The following is a 6171-nucleotide window of genomic DNA, read 5'->3' as shown; positions in this document are numbered from 1 at the left end:
GAGCCTGGTAGGCCGCAGTCCATGGGGTTTCAAAGAGTCGGACACGATTGAGCGACTTCACTTTCACTTTTCACTTTCATGCACTGGAGAAGGAAATGGCAACCCACTCCAGTGTTATTGCCTGGAGAATCCCAGGGACGGGGGAGCCTGGTGGGCGGCCGTCTATGGGGTCGCACAGAGTCAGACACGACTGAAGCAACTTAGCAGCAGCAGCAGCAGCTATAAGGTGGGTGAGATAGAAAGAGGAAGCCAGCATTTCTCTGAGATTTTTAACCTAAGCAATCAGAAGGATAGGGGTCTCCTGTAAGAAACAGAGAAATAAGAACTGAGAAACATTCACACACATTTACTGCTCCCAATTCTATGCCCAGCTCACTGCAGGGTCCTCAGAAGACAAAGAACAAGCTCATTGTTGCCTTCTAGGAGATGGCTCTCTGTGAAAGACACAGCATGTAATGAATGATTTCAGGACATCCTGATGAATGTGGGGAGATTTGTACAAGCAGTGTAGAGTAGTGAGACAGTAATAGTACATTCATCCACACAGCTGCTCATGCCAGAAACCCAGGGGCAACCTTGACTCCTTCTCTCCCCATTTAATCATCAGGACCAGTAGATTTGATCTGCTAAGTATCTTTTGAATCTGCTTACTGTTTTCATCTTCACTGAAAACAGACAAGATCAAGCCACCGTGTCTTCTCATTTTAACTATGGTGGTATAACTTCCTAATCAGTTTCTCCACTTGTATTCTAGTTAGCCCTAATCCATTCTCATGCTGAATAATCCTTTAAAATAGGAATTTTATTTGTTTAGGAAATATATTTCTTTATTTAAAAGTATTTATTTATGGCTGCATTGTGTCTTAGTTGTGGCACTCAGGCTTCTGTCTAGCTGTGGACACGAGCTCAGTTGCCCTGTAACTTGTGGGGTCTTATTAATACTTCTCAGACCTAGAATTGAACCTAAGTAAGTAAGTGTTAGTTGCTCAGCCGTGCCCGACTGTTTGCGACCCCACGGACTGCAGCCCACCAGGCTCCTGTGTCCCTGAGATTTTCCAGGCACAGGAACTGAACCTGTGTCCCCTGAATTGGAAGGTAGATTCTTAACCACGGGACCACAGGAGTGCATACATGCTCAATTGTGTCCAGCTCTTTGCAACCCTGTGGATTGTAGCCTGCCAGGCTCCTCTGCCCATGGGATTTTCCAGGCAAAAATACTAGAGTGTGTTGCCATTTCCTCCTCCACGGGATCTTCCCAACCCAGGGATCGAACCTACATCTGTTGTGTCTCCTACATTATCAGGTGGCTTCTTTACCACTGTGCCCCCTGGGAACCCCCTGGACCACCAGGGACATTATCTAATCTTTGAAAAAGGAAATATGAATCCCTCCCCAGCTTATATACCTTTCAATGCTTCCCACTGATCTCAGAGTAAAATCCAATATTTTCAACCTGGACTATCAGTTCTTCTATGTATTCTTGCCACCTCTTAATATCTTCTGCTTCTGTTAGATCCATACCATTTCTGTCCTTTATTGAGCTCATCTTTGCATGAAATGTTCCGTTGGTATCTAATTTTCTTGAAGAGATCTCTAGTCTTTCCCATTCTGTTGTTTTCCTCCAGTTCTTTGCATTGATCGCTGAGGAAGGCTTTCTTATCTCTCCTTGCTATTCTTTGGAACTCTGCATTCAGATGGGAATATCTTTCCTTTTCTCCTTTGCTTTTCACTTCTTTTCACAGCTATTTGTAAGGCCTCCTCAGACAACCATTTTGCTTTTTTGCACTTGTTTTCCATGGGAATGGTCTTAATCCCTGCCTCCTGTACAATGTCACGAACCTCTGTCCATAGTTCATCAGGCACTCTATCAAATCTAGTCCCTTAAATCTATTTCCTCACTTCCACTGTATAATCATAAGGGATTTGATTTAGGTCATACCTGAATGGTCTAGTGGTTTTCCCTACTTGCCTCAATTTAAGTCTGAATTTGGCAATAAGGAGTTCATGATCTGAGCCACAGTTAGCTCCTGGTCTTGTTTTTGCTAACTGTATAGAGCTCCTCCATCTTTGCCTACAAAGAATATAACCAATCTTATTTCAGTGTTGACCATCTGGTGATGTCCATGTGTAGAGTCTTCTCTTATGTTGTTGGAAGAGGGTGTTTGCTATGACCATTGAGTTCTCTTGGCAAAACTCTATTAGCCTTTGCCCTGCTTCATTCTGTACTCCAAGGCCAAATTTGCCTGTTACTCCAGGTGTTTCTTGACTTCCTACTTTTGCATTCCAGTCCCCTATAATGAAAAGGACATCTTTTATGGGTGTTAGTTCTAAAAGGTCTTGTAGGTCTTCATAGAACCGTTCAACTTCAGCTTCTTCAGTGTTACTGGTTGGGGCATAGACTTGAATTACCGTGATATTGAATGGTTTGCTTTGGAAAGGAACAGAGATTATTTTGTCATTTTTGATTGCATCCAAGTACTGCTTTTCGGATCCTTTTGTTGACCATGATGGCTACTCCATTTCTTCTAAGGTATTCCTGCCCACAGTAGTAGATATAGTCGTCATCTGAGTTAAATTCACCCATTCCAGTCCATCTGTACAAAAAAGATCTTCACAACCCAGATAATCACGATGGTGTGATCACTCACCTAGAGTCAGACATCCTGGAATGTGAAGTCAAGTGGGCCTTAGAAAGCATCGCTACAAATAAAACTAGTGGAGGTGATGGAATTCCAGCTGAGCTTTTTCAAATCCTGAAAGATGATGCTGTGAAAGTGCTGCACTCAATATGTCAGCAAATTTGGAAAACTCAGCAGTGGCCACAGGACTGAAAAAGTCAGTTTTCATTCCAATCACAAAGAAAGGCAATGTCAAAAAGAATGCTCGAACTACCACACAATTACACTCATCTCACACGCTAGTAAAGTAATGCTCAAAATTCTCCAAGCCAGACTTCAGCAATGTGTGAACCATGAACTTCAGATGTTCAAGCTGGTTTTAGAAAAGGCAGAGGAACCAGAGATCAAATTGCCAATATCCACTGGATCATTGAAAAAGCAAGAGGGTTCCAGAAAAACATCCATTTCTGCTTTATTAACTATGGCAAAGCCTTTGACTGTGTGTATCACCATAAACTGTGGAAAATTCTGAAAGAGATGGGAATACCAGACCATCTGACCTGTCTCTTGAGAAACCTGTATGCAGGTCAGGAAGCAATAGTTAGAACTGGACATGGAACAACAGACTGGTTCCAAATAGGAAAAGGAGTACATCAAGGCTGTATATTGTCACCCTGCTTATTTAACTTATATGCAGAGTATGTCATGAGAAACGCTGGGCTGGAAGAAGCACAAGCTGGAATCAAGATTGCCGGGAGAAATATGCAGATGACACCACCCTTATGGTAGAAAGTGAAGAGGAACTAAATAGCTTCTTGATGAAAGTGAAGGAGGAGAGGGAAAAGTTGGCTTAAAGTTCAACATTCAGAAAACTAAGATCATGGCATCCGGTCCCATCGCTTCATGGCAAATAGATGGGGAAACAGTGGAAACAGCGTCAGACTTTTATTTTTCTGGGCTCCAAAATCACTGCAGATGGTGACTGCAGCCATGAAATTAAAAGATGCTCACTCCTTGGAAGGAAAGCTATGACCAACCTGGATAGCATATTTAAAAGCAGAGACATTACTTTGCCAACAAAGGTCCATCTAGTCAAGGCTATGGTTTTTCCAGTAGTCTTGTATGGATGTGAGAGTTGAACTATAAAGAAAGCTGAGCGCAGAAGAATTGATGGTTTTGAACTGTGGTGTTGGAGAAGACTCTTGAGAGTCCCTTGGACTGCAAGGAGATCCAACCAGTCCATCCTAAAGGAGATCAGTCCTCGGTGTTCATTGGAAGGACTGATGTTGAAGCTGAAACTCCAATACTTTGGCCACCTGATGCGGAGAGCTGACCCATTTGAAAAGACCCTAATGCTGGGAAAGATTGAAGGAGGAGGAGAAGGAGACGACAGAGGATGAGACGGTTGGATCGCATCACCGACACAATGGACATGGGTTTGGGTGGACTCCAGGAATTGGTGATGGACAGGGAGGCCTGGCATGCTGTGGTTCATGGGGTCGCAAAGAGTCGGACATGACTGTGCGACCGAATTGAACTGATAGCTACTATGACCCTGAGTTGAATAGTTGTGATGCTCTGTCACCTGCAAAGCCTTAAATATTATCTGCCCCTTATTGAAAAAGTTTGCAGATTCTTGACATAGAATGCAGAGGTCCTGACCTAGGCTTAATGGTCAGAGGAGGCTTCCATAAGGAACTTACTGATAAACTTACAGTTAACCAGGTAGAGAATTGGGGAAGAGCATTCCAGACAGAAGAAATGACACATGTGAAAGCCCTATAGCCTGAAGGAACTTGGCACATTCTAAACATTTTTAGCCCTGCCATTGACTCTGGAGTGTAACAGGAACTAAAGCACAGTCAGCCTAGTGAGGTCGTCAGGAGCCAGATCCTGCTGGGTCTGATAGTCCAGTTCAGTTCAGCTCAGTGGCTCAGTCATGTCCGACTCTTTGCAACCCCATGAATCTCAGCACGCCAGGCCTCCCAGTCCATCACCAACTCCCGGAGTCTATGCAAACCCATGTCCATCGAGTTGGTGATGCCATCCAGTCATCTCATCCTCTGTCGTCCCCTTCTCCTCCTGCCCCCAATCCTTCTCAGCATTAGGGTCTTTTCCAATGAGTCAACTCTTCGCATGAGGTGGCCAAAGTATTGGAGTTTCAGCTTCAACATCAATCCTTCCAATGAACACCCAGGACTGATTTCCTTTAGGATGGACTGGTTGGATCTCCTTGCAGTCCAAGGGACTCTCAAGAGTCTTCTCCAATACCACAGTTCAGAAGCATCAGTTCTTCTGCACTCAGCTTTCCTTCCAAGGAGTGAGCATCTTTTAGTTTCATGGCTGCAGTCACCATCTGCAGTGATTTTGGAGCCCAGAAAAATAAAAGTCTGACGCTGTTTCCACTGTTTCCCCATCTATTTGCCATGAAGCGATGGGACCGGATGCCATGATCTTAGTTTTCTGAATGTTGAACTTTAAGCCAACTTTTCCCTCTCCTCCTTCACTTTCATCAAGAAGCTATTTAGTTCCTCTTCACTTTCTACCATAAGGGTGGTGTCATCTGCATATTTCTCCCGGCAATCTTGATTCCAGCTTGTGCTTCTTCCAGCCCAGCGTTTCTCATGACATACTCTGCATATAAGTTAAATAAGCAGGGTGACAATATACAGCCTTGATGTACTCCTTTTCCTATTTGGAACCAGTCTGTTGTTCCATGTCCAGTTCTAACTATTGCTTCCTGACCTGCATACAGGTTTCTCAAGAGACAGGTCAGATGGTCTGGTATTCCCATCTCTTTCAGAATTTTCCACAGTTTATGGTGATACACACAGTCAAAGGCTTTGCCATAGTTAATAAAGCAGAAATGGATGTTTTTCTGGAACCCTCTTGCTTTTTCAATGATCCAGTGGATATTGGCAATTTGATCTCTGGTTCCTCTGCCTTTTCTAAAACCAGCTTGAACATCTGAAGTTCATGGTTCACACATTGCTGAAGTCTGGCTTGGAGAATTTTGAGCATTACTTTACTAGCGTGTGAGATGAGTGTAATTGTGTGGTAGTTCGAGCATTCTTTTTGACATTGCCTTTCTTTGTGATTGGAATGAAAACTGACTTTTTCAGTCCTGTGGCCACTGCTGAGTTTTCCAAATTTGCTGACATATTGAGTGCAGCACTTTCACAGCATCATCTTTCAGGATTTGAAAAAGTTCAGCTGGAATTCCATCACCTCCACTAGCTTTGTTCACAGTGATGCTTCCTAAGGCCCACTTGTAGAAAATACATAAATGTATTTACCGATGCTGAACTTTGAGCTTTGTATTTAGTTCTCATGTGTCACGAAATACTAGTATTCTTTTGATTTTTCCAACCATTTAAAAATGTAAAAACAATTCCTAGCTTCTGGTCATAGAAAAACACAGGTGTGCTAGATTTGGCCTGTAGGCCATAGCTTGCCAACCCCTATCAGACCACCCGATCGGCCTCAGGTCAGGTTGAATATTTTTTAAGATTTATTTATTTTATTTTTGACTGTGCTGGGTCTACCCTGCTGC

Source organism: Muntiacus reevesi, chromosome 1, assembly GCF_963930625.1.
Source record: "Muntiacus reevesi chromosome 1, mMunRee1.1, whole genome shotgun sequence".
In the NCBI taxonomy this organism is placed as follows: Eukaryota; Metazoa; Chordata; class Mammalia; order Artiodactyla; family Cervidae; genus Muntiacus; species Muntiacus reevesi.
The sequence above is the reverse complement of the archived record's forward strand: the minus strand, read 5'-3'. Positions refer to the sequence as shown.